Source organism: Siniperca chuatsi, linkage group LG15 (genome assembly GCF_020085105.1).
Source record: "Siniperca chuatsi isolate FFG_IHB_CAS linkage group LG15, ASM2008510v1, whole genome shotgun sequence".
NCBI lineage: Eukaryota > Metazoa > Chordata > Actinopteri > Centrarchiformes > Sinipercidae > Siniperca > Siniperca chuatsi.
In genome coordinates this window covers 24,448,568-24,465,649 of record NC_058056.1, presented here as the reverse complement: position 1 = coordinate 24,465,649, position 17,082 = coordinate 24,448,568, and the positions used below count along the sequence as shown (strand labels likewise).

Sequence of the window (17,082 nt, the reverse complement as noted above, 5' to 3'; positions counted from 1 at the left end):
ATTTTGTGTTTATTAAAAGCATTTCTTCATTATGTTGATAAAAATAGAATTCAAGCGGCATGAGGTCTCTCAAAACATATTTGCGGTTTCAAATTAATAGTATATAATTATATACACAACATAGTATATCAGTAAATTTAATTTGTAGGAGAAAGGGGTTGAGCCCTTTACGCTACTCGGGGTTATGTTATATGTAGTATAATAGTATATGTCCATATATATAGTAATATCCAAACCTTTGACCTCCTTAATGTCAGAGCCAAACCGGTCACGATAGCCCCAAAACCAACCCGGGACCAACCCCCAAAAAAATACTCCCCGTCTTGGAAGGAGACATTTGGTGTGCATTAAGAATCACCCTCAAGAGGGCAACGAATATTTGTGGCAAACGTCTTGTTAGTTTGGCCCGTAGTTTGAGATATTTAAATAAAGTGGTCAGCTAAAAAGAAAGGTAAACTGATTCAACCCTGGTAGTGATATACCTGACTCTACGTGGCAAAACAGGCAGGTGAAAGCATTAAGTTGAATTATAAATATTTGATTCTTAATGTCTGTTTCAGTCTGCTTAGAGTCTGAGATCCAGAGGCTTTACCCTGCTGGACTATCATAGGAAAGTAAGGTTAAAGTAAATCTACTTTTCAGTGCCTGACAGCTTGACTGATGCTATCTGATTTGTCTTGATGCAGTGAACCGCACCCACCTGGGACCAAAAGATTATAGGAAATGTTAAAAACTATTTTTCACAATCCCAGCTTCATGCTCACATATACTTTTCTGAATCAGTTTTTCCTTCCACTCCAATAAACTCTCAGATGGAGAAACTGCTGGGTCACCATCGCTAATAATTTGGGATAAGACAGTCCTTCATCAGGACACAGCTCCTTCACTATCAACAACATCCTAAAATAGCACTTCTAAACATTTACTCACCATATGTTTGAATAATCTGTGGAACTGCTCGGGGTGCTAGTTAGCGAGATAGAGGCAATTACACAGTAATAGATTCAATCTCAGGCCAAGAGAAACATAATTGGAGAGGGAGCTCTCGCCTACGGGCCAGAATATTGTATATTGTCACTGATTATAGACACTTGGCACAGCGTGGTGCTGTTAGCAATTTAAAATCAGCACATGAATGGCTGACATTAAACAGAACGCTTTAGATCACGGCTTTGATTGTGCCGTAATGTTTGTCTGTGTCAATTTCAAAACAACCTATTTGTTTTCCTGCCTGGCCAGTTGACTGTGATCAAAGGAAATAGCAATCCATACTACGGTGTTTGTACCAAATGCAGATGTGATAGACAGAGCGGATACCAAAAAGAAAATGAGGTATTCAAAGGAAACAGTGAGGGCTTTAAATTTACATGCCAAGCCTTAAACTGATGCTCTTGTCCAGAGGCCCTTAACGAAAGAACAAGATACAGTTGTAAAATCACTGACATTACAAGCAAGCAGTATAGAAAAAGAGTGATTCTTTAAAGAGTTACGACTAAAACTCTCTGGTTGAACGTTTAAGGCTCGTTTCACCTCTGAGCACACCCAGCATCACTGATGGGTGTCGTCAGACATGTGCTTTTTTGGCCGTGACAGAGCATCTTTTGAGCAGGTTAACAAAGGGGGGCGGATTTTGGTCATTTTGCTAACAAGGGGGATTGCATCCCCCCCTTAAATCGTCTACTGCCTGTAACCACACCCAACAGTGATGTCACAGGGTCCTGGAGTACACCTGTACATCACTGCAGCAAGGTGAGAAGTTAAACCACTGTACAGTATACAAGCACTGCATTGTTTTGCTGGTGCCTTCTGCATTGGCACGCCCGCTGCACTGACAGACTGACCCCATTCAAATGAATTATAGGGCTGTGTTTAGGGCTGCTACTGTCAATCTGAATGTAGCCTGAGGCTCATGCGGTACAGCTGCATCTCTCAATTTCAATGACTAAGTGTAGAATAGCTATAAAATATGAAGTGGTTTAGCTGTCCACTGCTCTCCTTCTGTAAATAAAAGAGAAAACAAGGATCTCATCATTTTATAAACACAGTCTGAGATAACAGTGAACCACAGCACTGGATCTATTCTTCTTGTACAAAAAAAATGGAAGTAAATCACATACTTTCATGCTCTGATTTTTCTGCAATGAAAAGAGCCGGCGGGCCACACAGTGTGCAACATCGCATATTGTGAGAAAGCAGCAGTGTGACAATCACTGAGCAGTGTGCAGGCAACATTGCCACAGGACCAGTATATATACAGCTGCAGGAAACTTGTTTCCCAGAGTTCACGGCAGCGTGCGGCGCAGAGGGGAAAAACATGACATGCTGCAGAGGAGGAGAAAGAACGGATGGATGTGCGTTGTCCTTGTGTTTGAGGTTGTCTTTCCTCACGGTTATGCAGTATATTCAGGCATGTACAGTATGAACACACACACACACACACACACACACAAAGTTAGAGCGGGAAAGGCATCATTAACCTAAATTACTTTTTTTTTTGAAGTGATTGGCCAGCAGCAGGATAGCTGGTCAACATCAGAATAACCCGCTGAGAATCTCAATGTAATACTAATACTAAACATGTGTTCAGGTGAACTGTTACATTAAGCTCTTGCTCTATTGTTGAGCCGTGTTAAAGCAAACAGCAGCACAACAGTAATAAAAAAAAAGGGGGGAAAAAAACACATTAATCGCTGTTCAGGTCAATCTGTCTTTTGTTCATTTTTGTAGGCCTCCAGATCGCCTAGAAATTGTGTGTGGGTGGGCTGAAATGGGAAGATGGGGGTTCAGTTTATGCAGTTTAGTTGCCGAGCGCCAGAATACTGTGGTGTGAAAGAAAATTCCTTTGTGAGAAAATTGCAGCCTTATGGCAGGCTCAATACTTGACGGTTTTTATAATATGTTTTATTTGTGCAGCCTTGATTTCAGCATTATGATTCACAAGAGTTACATTAGAGTTACATTAGCAACAAAACATAAGGCCAACACTGCAATAAATACTTGTTATTAAACCTAATGTTCAGTCTTGAAATCAAATTTTCCTTTTAGCTGCTGTTGGCAAAACATCACAACAGGATAATCAATAGATGTCATTTTTTAGGTGATCGTTGTGTTAAATGGTTAATGGTTATTTATCCATCACATTCTCCACTTATTTTTCCCCACAGACATAATAGGTGACTGGCAGTTTGTTTGTACATGATTCATGTGGACTTTCATCTCCATTCAAGTGTTGAAAGATCTCAAAGAACAACAGCTTCAAGAAAATGATTGTTCCTTAAAACATATCAGAGGGACACATAAGTGAGAAAAATATCTGAGTCCAAAGGCGAACTACAGAGGAAATATCTGATCACTGAGCTTAAAAATCGGTTGCAGTGTAGCTTGTGGTGCTGTTGAATTGGACTGCGTTATACAGAGAGGTGCTTTGCTTCATTCTGCAAAATCATACAGTTGAGTTAACACCTTTCTATAACAGTTTCAACTGTTATTAACCTTCATGAAGGCAGAATTTATTGCAGGACTGTTGTATTAGAAGAGTTTTAGCTAGGTGTACCTAATAAACTGGCAACTGCGTGTATATGAAAAAGAAAAGTAGAAAATTCAAACATTTGAGAAGCTGGAACCAATGAATGTTTGACATTGCCTGAAACAATTTATTATCAAAATAGTTGACAATTCTCTGTTGATCGACTGATTGACTAATCTTTTTTCTCTACTAATTTTATCCTTGATTTGATCCTTATCTTGTTTAATCTTAAACTAGTCAAAGTTTTTGAGGAAAGTCCTTTCCAGTTTCTCTGTTGAGGTTACCAGTAAAAGTATTCACATGGGAATTTACAGTAGAAAAAAAAAAAGTTCCAGAACCAGCGGCTCCGTGCTATTTCCTATTCATAGTGTCCATCGGGGGTGAGTGTCACTGATGAAAGTCCAGCTTTCTGTGAGCTGTTGTTCACTCTTGTTAAAAGGTAGAAATGTGTTTACCTTGTATACTATAGCTCACGAGTGAAATAGGAGGACAAATTAGCTATTTTTGAAAATTGAGATTTCCTTGGTATCATACTTACATTAGCCATACCACCAGAACCTTGTTTTATTTTTACAATGACTTATTTTGAGGACATTCCTGGAAAATATACTTGCCATTGAAACAAGTGAAATGCTCTTGCCTCAATTAGTGTCATTTACAATTTCCTCAACATTTAAAGGAAAAGAGTCAGTACAACTCAATACCATATTAAACAGCTTAAGATGAACTAGTTTACAGTGATGCTATTTCCATGCAGGATGCTGCCCGGAGGGGTCGTCTGTCTGTCTGTCTAGATGGAGATAAATGCCCAGTTTTGCCCAGAGAGAGGCGGGCTGCTGACTGATAAAGGCTGTGTTTGGGATGAAGCTCAGCTGTTAGTGTTTACTTTAATTGTCCTGTAATCACCAGGTCTCCGGAGGAGGGAGAGGTTCTCCCGCCGAGCTGCACCTGGACCCTGTTCTGGACTGATTATACCCGTGGTGGAGGAGATTCCCATCCCGAACACAGTCCGATCAAAACACACCAGGAAATCAGTGGGAGAGAGATGACAGCGACAGAGGACAGTGGTAAAAAGTGTAAGTGTATTAAGAGGCTGACAAATCCAATGTTTATAGAGTATATTGACAGTGCAGCTGTATAGAGTATGTGAGAACTGGAGAGGTTAAAAGAAAACAATGTGCATGCTTTAACCAATGAAAGAAAAGGTATAAATGTGTTTATGTATGTGGCAGAAAACAAGCAGAGAAAGAAAGCCATAAAAAATAAATTGACTGCATAATATGAGGTGGTACATGTAGCAATTTAACATCAATAAATCATTACAAGAATCATTTGAGGTGTCAGTATAATTAGAGTAAACAGGTCCATCATGAGGAAAATTAGCAGCCTATAACAGTCTCAACTTTACCTAGTGTACAACAGGGTTAGACTTGACAGGAAATGTGAAGGAATCTTTGAGCAAAAAAAAAAAAAGGCTGCTTTTTACAGTGCCGACAGTTTCTCACTTTTGATCTAAATAATTCTTACCAGTAAAGACAGAATGAATATTTTGCTGTCTTGAAATTTAATTTGCTGAAATTGTATTGACATAGGAACCTGCCTACATTATACTGCTGTTTGCCATTTAAGTTGTAAGAATATCTTTGCTAGGCTGACAGATTTTGTCATTTTTGATAATGATTTTGTGTTTCCTCATGTCATGCTAGGAACAAGGAAAACGAGGTATTGAAAAGGTAACTTCCAGTGGCTCTGCCATTTTTACCTATTCTATCAGTGTTGCTCTAGGGATAGCAATATTAAATCAGCAGGTCCATCCACAATTTTGGTCCAGATTGAAATATCTGGACATACAGTGGTGTGAAAAGTGTTTGCCCCCTTCCTGATTTCTTAATTGTTTTGCATGTTTGTCACACTTAAATGTTTCAGATCATCAAACAAATTTAAATATTAGTCAAAGATAACACAAGCAAACAAAATGCAATTTTTAAAATGAAGGTTGTAATTAAGGAAAAACAAAAAAACCTACACGGCCCTGTGTGAAATAGCGATTGCCCCCTAAACCTAATAACTGGTTGGGCCTCCCTTAGCAGCAACAACTGCAATCAAGCGTTTCCAATAACTTGCAATGAGTCTTTTACAGCGCTGTGGAGGAATTTTGGCTCGCTCATCTTTGCAGATGAAAAAATAAGAAATCAGGAAGGGGGCAAACATTTTTCACACCACTGTATATTGGATGGATTGCCAAATGGCATACAGACATTCATGCTGCCCAGAGGATGAATCCTGCTGACTTTGGCGATTGCTTGAACTTTCATATGGCGCCATCAGCATGTCAACGTTTTCTACTATCCAGTGTAATATCTCAAAATCTACTGGATGGATTGGCAAAAATTATGTATGGACATTCAAAGGTTCCCAGAAAATGAATTAGTTTCTTCCAAACAAACTAAAAATAAACATGCATGACTTACTGTGTTGCAAAAATTTGCACCCAGAAAAGACTTTTACAACCAAGCATTTAAAGGGTCTGCAGCCAAGACATTTCTATGAGTGCTTTAAGCTTATCACTAACACATCTTAATTTAGCATGTTAGCATGCTAACATTTGCTTGTTAACACTTAACACAAAGTACAGCTGAGGATGATGGGAAATTAGTTTAGGTCATAAACATTTGCACTTGATGAATTAGGTATACAGGCTGAATCAGTTCATTCAGTTTCTCAGAGGGGAAAATGGACATTTGTGTGAAAATGTCAGATTATTAGTTTAACAAATTAATTGAGAGACCCAGTATATTCTAGGAATGGTACGATAGTGAGAGAGAAGAGAATGGAAGAAAGATCAGGAGAGAGAGTTATGTTGCAGAGTCCATAATAAAGAAAGATGGGGAGGACAGAGAAATTGAAAAACCAACAGAGAGCAGGTGTTTAGAGAGAAAAATGTAGTGTGGTAGAAGAGATGGGCAGCACAAGTAGACTGAGTATATGAGCCTACAGTATGTAGGCCTATGTGGAAAGACAAGAAAGGAAGGGGAGGAAATGGGGGAATTATTAAGAGAAGGACAGAAAGAAAATTAAGCTGGGAAAAGACCTTTGATTATTGAAAAGATTTCTGAAACCTACAGAGACTGAACACTGAACTTTTAACAACTTATTTCCACCAATGTACACAGATTTGTTTTGTCTGGATAGTCAGCATGTAAATACAGGCAACAACACGCAAAACTATAGGAAGATATGATTACAGCCCTGTCACTGTGTCACTGGACTTTCTTTTTTGGATGAAATGCTGGATGAAGTGCTGGAAGAAGACAGTACAAGGACAGTAAACTCTGAAGACAGTGCTGGAGGTAAGTGAACTTTGTAAGAGTGAGGTGAACAAGTTTTGGCTCTGTACTAAATGAACTGGATTATAAAATAATTCTTTGGGTTTTGGACTAGCATTTTTTTTAGCTATGCTAAAGGCATGGCTCCAGGGATGGCAATGTCGGCTGGTCAGCCAGGCCACCACTATGTAACTATTGGATGGATTGCCATGAAATTCAGTACAGACATTCATGGTCCCCAGACGCTGTATTCCTAATGATCTTCGACATCCCCTGACTTTTCCTCTAGCACCACCAGCAGGTGAACATTTTCACTTATCCAGAAAAATATCTTAACATCTAATTGATGGACTGGCACTTTGTGTTTAGCGTTAATTAGCAAATATTAGCATGCTAACACACTAAACTCAGATTGTTAACATGTTAGACATTATACCTGCAAGTAAACATCTGCAAGCTAGTATTGGCATTGTGAGCATGTTGGCATACTGATGTTAGCATTTAGCTCAAAACACTGCTGTCTTGCAGTAATGGGCAATGACTAGATCAGAAAGCAGACAGACTCCCTCCAGCTTGGTCCAATCAGTTGTCCCCACCCTGTCAGTTTTGAAATGAGAAAAGGTGAAATAGGAAAAAAAAAAAAAAGAACAGGTTCGTTGTATGTGTGAATCCTCAGATAATGCATAAAGGACTACAGTGAAAGTTTGATAATACCAAAACCACCAAGCTACTCTCAGAATTGCATCTGATGTGATGGATGAGGTTGTCAATACTAAAATGTATGGATGGAAATATAAGTGTCTGGGAAGTGTGTGTGTGGTATGCAACAGTTCATCTTTGACAGGTTATATTTTTCCCCTCAGTCCTCCATTTCATCACCATGTTCAGACAATCACATGATTCTGGTGCTTCTGTTAAAACACACCATTAAAGAAACAACATGAAATCTGAAGCTAAATACCTCTGATGGTACCACTCTGACAGCACCTGTCCTCCTAAAACTGAAGAAGCAGTGTGATCTGTGACATCCGCTAAGCCTGTGGAAAGTTCATGCTCCACTCAGTAGTACACCCAAGAGACACACTCCGTAGGGTCCTTCAGAGAGGGCCAAGAGGTACTGAATGAGGAAAGAACAGGGCTGCTTTGGAGGTGCCAAAGGAGGAGGAAAGAGGGAATTGTGGAATTGCTGATGAGAAAAAAGGGCTTTAGCAAAGAGCTAGAATAGGAGGTAATTGCTGCAGTCAGACTGAAAGATAAAGTAAGAGCAAGAGTGTGAGAAAGAACATGAGAATCAAAGAGAAGCTGTACACATCATTTCACAATGTACAGGAACAGGTCTTGTACTGGCCCTCTGCACCATATATGGGCTCCCGCTGCATTCGTTTATGTCACTTGGTTAATTGAATTAGGTTCCACTCGATATCTTGAGAGCATGAACCGAAGACTCTGTAAGGTTCTTTGGAGCAGGCTAAGGAGGTATGGAGAGCAAAGTGTATGGAGCCAGAACAGGGACTTGAAAATTTGGCATCGAAAATAAAATTTGGCATTGGAAACAAAACCTGAACTTAAAAAGGAAACATTGGTATTGGAACTCTTGTATTGGAAAAAGTTGTATTAGCATTGAAACAAGTATTGGCACTGAAAAAAAAAAAAAAAGACAAGTGTATTTAATTTGACAGATATTTTTTTGCATTCTGATCTGTTTTTTCAATGACAATGTTCAAAATTTTTCTTAATGTCTGTTTCTTAATGTTTCGTCTGTTTTTTTTACGCTGTCATTTTTTTTTCCAGTGTCACCGTTTTTCTGTTTCAACTTTCTGTCACCATTTTGGCGTGGAGGGGTCTGAGGGGAGGGGGCAAGGAGAGCATGATTTACATATAATCTGCATACTAAGTAGAGAACGTCACTCTTCCTGAACCAGCCATTCTCTCGTCTGCTCAGAAGCCTCTGACATCACCGCAAACCTACAGCAATGGCCTCCACGAGTTCACCGGGAACTCTCAAAACAGCAAGTAAGTCTGTTTCTCTCTGCCGTTGTTTTCTCACATAGAACCGAGCTGGTTAAAATTAACTTTTAACTGATGTTTGTCTGGCAAAGGTCCGCTAGAACAAGCGCTAACGTTTGCTGACAGCTAGCTAACTTTAGGCTCTATGTGAACAAACAAGGACAGAGAGATAGAGCCTTAATTACCGTTTGGGAGTTCCAGGTGAACTTGTGAAAGCCATCGTCATAGGTGTGCAGTCATGTCAGAGGATCAACACTGTAAAACGTAGAGTGTATGTTTAGAGAGTTTAGGCATAAATACAAACTAATTAACATTATGTGACATATATAATCGCATAATGATATATAGTAAATAATGTTAGCAGTATTTACTTGAAGAAAACAGCAGCGGGATCTTCATAACATGGCGGTGTAAATGTCACCCAAAATTCAACGCGGACCTTCACAGATTACCTATATATAAGAAGTAAAGCGAACGCACCCACAATGAGGCAGGGATCATTTCATTGGTCAACACTACACCTGGTATTCTTGGTTGGTGGATTTTGACAGAGTTATTGCACAAAAAAAAAAATGCAAGAGCAGAGGAGAATTCTGAGCAGATGTTTCGCGAGAAATAATCCCATAAAAGAGAAAATATTCAGACTGCCTGTTCACATAAATATCATGCTGCACATGAACGATGATTAATGTCACCAAGATGTCAATATTCAAACTTGCACTCTCCTTTGCACTGTATGTAAGGCCACACTGCATTTGTTTACAAAAGTACTGCACCCTATATGTATTCAGCAGCGGCACAGCTAAAAGATTAGCGTTGCTGCTATATAAAAATCTCCCCAAACGCAATAAACTCACTATCTCTACTTTAAGCAGCCAGAGTCTGGGACGAGCGAGGATTATAAATCGAACACCCTCAGACATTGCTACCGTTTAACACAGTTATTGGTTGTTCAAAAGTGCAGTTGGCTGCAACGAAAGCTCCACTGCCGTTCTTGCTACCTACCTATTACAACGAAGTTCAGTGAAGACGTAGAGACAACAAAGAACAGCTTAAAGGTAGGCCACTCCTCTTTATCAAAGGGGGTACCCTCTTTGTCTTTATGGAAAGTCTGTTAGCTATTCAACGGCGTAACATCCACAAGGGACATCGACTTTTTGAAATCCCGTTTTTGTCCCCCCCACTTTTTTTTTAATCCAACGAAACGCTGTGGTAGCGCTCTAGCATCCGATATTCTAACGTTGGGTCCACTTGATTAGTCTACTACCTCAGCGTATGTTGCCGGGTCGCCAATGTGCTTATTTCACAGAAATTTGATGGCAAACTCAGCCCCGCTGGTGCGACACCAGCATTCGCTGGGATAGTAATCAAGTGGACCCAGTCTCAAACTGTGAGTGGCAATGGTAATTTGGTAACAATGGTAACATTGGTAACGTTACTGGTAGAGTTTTGCAATAGAAAAATGAAGCGTCGCCAACAACAGCAAGTTTGATGCTTTTCTTTAAAAGAAATAAAGGAGACGTGAGTTTGTTAATGAAAAGGAAACATTATCTGCCATAAATAATGTGCCATAGCTCTACCAGTCCTATTCTTCAGAGTATAGCTTATATCCCTAATTGAATACCACAGCATGTGATGTTCAGTAGGGTTATGGGTGGAACATGCACAGAGTAAGACAGCATTTTCTAATGTATATTTACCACTTTTCTGGCAGAATGATTCAACTAAGCATGATAGCCATCTTAATCATAATGTGTTGCTGAGAATATGATAAAAGCAAAATGGTATTTTCTAGGTATTTTCTGGGGGAGGACCCCCAGACCCCCAACTTTTCAAACCAATGTTACACCCTTGAGCTAACTGCATTGTCAGAGAGATAGAAGGGATTTGTCAAAAGGATCAGATATCTTAAGGACCACTAAACTCTATTATCCGAAAATATAAAATTCCCCACTGTGCCAGCTCACACACACAGAAAGCGATGAGCTCACCATAACGTTACATCAATTAGCTGTCCAAATATCCCCGCTTGTGGGCGTATTGGCAGTGGTCCCGGGGTAGAAATGTCAGTACCAAATATCGGATCAAATTCACGGTTTATTAATGAATTTAACGTTAGTTTTCGGTTATGATTTGATTAACTAAACTAAGCATTTTATTAAATGTAATTTGACATCTACAACTGTGTACAAATGTGTCTAAAGCTTTTCTCGTGTCAGCAGACGCGCTAAATATCTTCCGGCACCGCAAAATAAAACCCACACACTTCAACACCTAGGGGAAACACTGTACTGCCATCTAATTGCGCTCGACTCTGAATCTTTTAAGGGTGCACCCAGGTGAGTGCCTCCTCAGGGACCAGGGGGTTATGAGCGAGGCAGAAAGTGGAACTGCTTTGGAGGGGGCAAAGAAAGACAAGGAGGGAGGGAAGGTTTACTGCTTAAAGGAAAGTTTTAGCAATGAGCTGCAAAGCATATAATTGCCTTGGCCAGACAGAAAAAAAAAGAAGAGGAGGAAAGGGTGTGAGAAAGTGGAGAAAAGACAGAGGTTACACGGTCATTTGGCACATGAAATTGTTGACTGAATTTGTATTTGTAGAGTGATATGTCATTATTATGTTTTTCTATGTCCCTTTGCACTGCATGTGAGGACCCTCTGCATTTGTTGGTGTCACAAGCTTCATCTAATTAAGTAATAAATTAAGTTCCACTCGATATATCCTGCAAGTGACGGACTCCACTGGGTCCTTTGGAGGAGGCCAAGTGGGATAATGGGGAGGGGGGGTTCTTGCTTTCAAAAAGGAAAGGCCTTTAGTTAGAAGCTGGGAAGCATATAATTGCCTCGGCCAGACAGAAAGGAGAAAGAAACATAAAAAGGACAGGAAGGAGAGTAAAGGGTGGGAGGACCAGAGGAGGGAAGATAAAGATATATAGAAGTAGAGGTAAAGAAAGAAATTAAAGAATGAGAGATCTAGTGTATTTATTGAACTTGGAGGATAAAGTGATTCTGATCATGAGAGAAAAGGGAGACAAGAGAGGAGGGCGATAGAGATACAGATGGAAAGAGAAGGGGAAAGAAGAGGGCGAGAAGGGGAAAGAAGAGGCAAGTCAAAGACAATAGGAGCCAGACAAAACCCAGCTAGCCAGTTCCATTACCAGGTGTTCTCTAACGGGAGGGGAGGCCAGGCTGGAACAAATGGACTGTAATTGCATACAATCTGTCTTCAGAGCTCAATCACTTTGCCCTGCGGGGACCATTGGTGAAACACTTCTCTCACACTAATCTAATAACCTTCTCCCTCACCTTCCTCCCCAAGGAGACGTTACCTTTCACCTTCAACACGGATGTTGCCCCGACGGAGAAGTGAGACATTAATGCAAACGCTGGTTGTCATTAACCGGCCACATTATGAACCTTGCATATATTTGCATGAGATATCAATCACATCATGTTGTAACTGCAAAGTGGAGCTGTTTGCTGACTCTGGAATTCACCTCTTACAAGCTATTTTTTGAGACAGACTTTTAAAATAATATTGTTGCTCTAATTGTTTGTTTTGTTTCATCATTAACCCGGTAAATAATGAACATTGCATACATTTACATACAATTTATCAATCAAACCCACTTCTAACTGCATGGGGGGAGTTGTTTTCAGAGTCTGGAAATCACCTCCTACAGCATATTTTTCCACACAGACATTTATATGTTTTTGCCTTTCAGGTGTCCTGTGTTTGCTTGTTTTTTTTATTATGTTTCTTATTGCTTTTTTTCATTTATTAATGCTTTGTTGTCTGCAAGGCACTTTATGACTCTTTAAGTTTAATGTCAGTTGCATTATTATTTTCTGACTCCAGATAAAAATTTCTTGAGAATGATGGCACGTCTACAGCAATTGCTTATGTGAAATGGAAACTCATTATGGGTCTTACAGGTTGATGAATTTTAAGCAAGTAGCTTGAAGATGTGAAAAATGCATTTAAAAAAACATAATCTTTGAATTTGAAATACTATAAAATAGCAACCTTTCCATTTCATTAGTTTCTACTTAATATAAGTTTTCTTCCTTAAAATTGTAGCTAAATACAGCTCTTGCTTCTCAAAAAAGCCAATCAATTCACTATCTCATTTTGGAATTAGTTCTTCATATATTCATGAATTAGTTTTGCACTGCACCCTACTCTGCAAAAACTGCCGTAACATGGCATTTAGCCTTTTACTGAATCCTAAAAATGTCTTGTTAAGACTTCAGTTTTGCAGTTTGTCCAATGTATTGAGATTTTAACTGAAATACTGTACAACAAAACATGCATCAATATTAAAAACCTGTGCAAACATATTACCAAAATAAGAGGAGACGGCATCTGTGGCCTTTCACAGCTGTTACCTGCTGCATCATTTGCAAAATTGGAACTTTATTATCTTTTGGATTTCAATTTAACTTAATTTCCTGATTGGTTTAATATCATTTATAAAAGTGTAATATTATCAGCATTTTGTGCCGATTTTTGTGGGTGTTGAACTCGGCCACCTGCTGCGCATCACTGTCAAGTGCTTGCTGGGTGAAGGTTGATATGTGTGTGTATAACCGTCTGTCCCTTTTTGACTGTCTCTGAGCATGCATGCGAATATGATTTGCATTTGTGCTGTGACTGCATCTGTGTGTGTAAACCTGTTTTTGTGCGTGCATGCGTGCTGGTACGATGCATGTACCTGTTTATATGTCGGCTTGTGTGTATGTCTGGTTTTATGTGCATGTGTGAGAGACAAGCACATCCACAGTACACAGTGTGTTTTTTTTTGTTGGTATCTGTGCGTCTGTCTGTTGTCTGTTTTTCCCCATTCATTTCATTTCCCATCGTCTACCAGGGAAAAGGTCTGCAAAGAGTCTCCTTGCACGGAGCCCAGGTACTAGGAATATTAGGAGCAGTGAACCAGCAAGGGCCACTCATGCTTGCTGTCTACAGAGACAAACATACATAGCGCTCCAATAACAATGTTAGTTCCTCCGATCTAGTGAAAATCCCTTGATGTTGTTTTCTTTGGAGGGGCTGAACAGAGCTGTCTCTTTGGTTGAGGACCAAACCGGTCTCTCTGCAACAAATATGCACAGTTTTAGTGCTTGCATTGGGAGATTGTGTGGTTATATTCAGTGCAGACTGAAAATATTTAGACAGTGAGATATTTTTTGTTTATTTGGCTGTGTACTCTAGCACATTGGATTTTAAATGACAGAGCAACTATTAGATTGAATTGCTGACTTTCAGCTTTAAATTTGAGGGCGTTTACATCCACAGTAATTATTTATTATTTATAGGTGGGACTATGGAAATTGTAGTAAATAAATACATTAATAAACAAGACTAGGCACGGATGTGTGGCATTTAAAAGTAAATTTCAAGTATCATACAGTATACCTACTACAAACGTGATGATTCAAAAGTACTGCACACTAACAATAATCACATTTTAATAACCTGAGCACTGTGACATGACTGGCAGACAGGACCAAAGTGCAGATGCAAAAAATAGCCAACAGGCAACTTTGGAAAACTCTGAAAGCTGAAAAATTATGGGTAGAATAACAGAGGAACTACACAGCTTACATCTCGACAAACAAGCAAGACAGACAGGGACTCTTTGGTGATAAAATATTCCAGCCAGGAGTCCTACTCATACATGCTCAGAATAAAGCTCTTTTGCTGGTTGTGGAATATTTGCGGGGGATACTTTGGGCGCCAGGTTCCTATTCTGGCTGCCAGCCAGCTAACATCGCTAACTACACTGCCAAGAGTCAGTAGAACCGACAGAAGTACTGTAGCAAGTCACAGGTGGTCTCCCCCGGCTGTTTTAACTTTCTTTTAATGCCACTTTATCATTTTCACTAGTTTCTGGTTACTCTTGACGAGGTTATTTGATGATGAAAAAATGTATTTTCATCACACTGGTAGCGTACCAAAGCAAGCTCAAAAAAAGTTTACTTAAGTAAATACATCTTGTGTGACATGAGCAACTTGAACCTTCCCAGGTGATTCCAGTGCATACAGGGTTGCTATGGCAACTGGGGGAACTATTGGACCAGATCAACAAGAAAATGGGAGAAACAGCCTAGTTATTTCTTGGTTTTGGTATTGTAATTCTTAGTGGGAATATTGCCCTATTTAGCCCCACACTAGCTCCAACCGAGTGCCGTCTAGGGTGGAAGCAGCTCTCAAAAGCACTGAATAATATAAAAGATATATTGTTTCTAATTAGTAAATAAACACTTTTTTGTCTTTTGTGAAAAGCTCACTCTCGAGACTTGTGATTTTTCCATCCAACACTAACAATGGCATTCTTGAAACTACAGGGCTGCATGTGATGTGTTGCTGCTCCACTTTCATCGTTTTCATCATGTTAAGGATTACTGTAGCTGAGGCACATAACAGTGTATGTAAATTTTTCAGTGTTTATTAATGTTTTACTATTTACCGCTGTGCTATAGATTCCTTTTCAGCAATATTCATGAGGATAACCCCCCAACCACCACCAAAAAAATACACCCAACATATATAAAACAATTGTGACTCTTGCTGCATCTGTGAATATGCACTCATTAGTGGGAGAGATGATTTCTTTCCATCCCCAAGTATTTTCACATCGATTTGAGAAATTTCAATTCTCTTTTCCTCCCTGAAGGTGGGTGTGTGGATGAATCACAGTCGCAGTGCACGTCTCACATGAAATGCTGATTAGAGACACTAATCTGCAATAAAGAATATTCATGCGTCTGTGTAAGTGATTGGAGGAGCGAAGCAGAGCTGCTGTTGTAGGTACAAATGAATAGCGAGACAGCCACTGTTTCTGCTGTTACTGGTAGAAATGTACTCATTAGGATTCAGCGAGTTGCCGAGTACAGATGCCTGAGCACGCTGTGTGGAGATTGAAGGCTCCTGACTGTCAAATTAAGTCCTGCTAAATACTGTTTGGGTTATTGCTTTGCAGGCGTACAGGTATTTTTAAATAGTCATGCATTGCTGTAGCTTTTCCATTAGATACAAGCTAAGCGGGCAGAATGATTTTAGCTTTTAGCATAGCACACTGGGGCTTATTTTATACTAACTGAGGAGTAGCTTTTTTGACAATAAATTCAGTGTATTCAAAGTGTTTCAGGAAATGATTATCCACATTCATCCAACAGGAACACACTATACTGCACACACATTGTACTCTGTAGACTGAAGTTCAATATATTTTACAGTAGACTAAACTGCAAGCAGGCAACACAGCTAATCAGCTGGAAAGAAATCAAAGAGAGATGCATAAAAACTAACAAAAGAAAGAGACATTCAAGAAAAAAAAACAGAAGTTGACAAGAGGAAGATGAAGGGCAGATGATTTTGCCCTCAGGGAGTGAGAGTCTTAAAGTTCACCCGGCTTCTTGCTCCCATCTGTCCCGCCCCAGCACCTCTCCTGTTGTGTCCAGGGCTATCTACCAGTCATGTAGTGTACACAGGCAAGTGGAGCTTAACAAACCTTTTCCATTACTATAATGATCTTCATGAGTGAACATCTCGGTAGCGGGAGTCGGTACAGGACTGCTTCGACAGCACGGCCATTAACCCTCTCCCCATGGGTCTGCTAAGATCAGATCAGCGAGAGAAGAGGCTACCGCGGCAATGTAGCTCATCATTGATCACGGCAACAGTACTAGAAGGAAGAATCCAATTCAGCCGGTTTCCATTCAGCCGAAATTGGGTGCTCTGAAGACCAGCAAAGTTATGGTGTAAGATCAGCAGTTTAAAGTTTCATTGCTATTTTTCCCCAACTCATCATCTTACATACACTTTATTTTATAGTTCCTACCATTGCTGATCCAAACACCCAGGGTCTGGTAGGCCTTTCATGGAAATAAGCATGTGCTCTACAGGATTGGTTTGCACCAGCTATTCATAAATCTATTTTTAAGTTTGAACATATAGTCCTCCTTAAATTCTTAGTAACTACTAGCTAGTTTCAAACTAGTGATTTACAAAATCAGGCTGCACCATTAAAACTTAAATGTCTTAGCTCGTAAAGACTTTAGTAATGGGTAAATCAGTTGCTAGGAAACATCTATAGCGCTGTCCAATCAAGAGCAATTGACTATGTATTATAATAATATTATAATTAGCTAGCAAAACTGGCATGCTAATATTTGACAGTTAACTATGCAACAGTTTCATCTGGCAGTTAGTCATGACCT

The 17,082-nt window shown here is 39.6% G+C and overlaps 1 protein-coding gene and 1 long non-coding RNA gene across 4 annotated transcripts in view; one reads left to right on the top strand and one right to left on the bottom strand.

Moving 5' to 3' along the window:
- gfra4a (GDNF family receptor alpha 4a) overlaps window positions 1-17,082 on the bottom strand; it is a 253,425-nt gene that overhangs the window by 183,718 nt on the left and 52,625 nt on the right. The gene's annotated exons all lie outside the window — the stretch shown is intronic.
- LOC122862398 lies at window positions 3,908-12,576 on the top strand. Its single transcript, XR_006374693.1, has 4 exons — window positions 3,908-4,602; window positions 5,233-5,259; window positions 6,826-6,876; window positions 12,176-12,576. It is a non-coding gene; the product is annotated as an uncharacterized LOC122862398 (long non-coding RNA).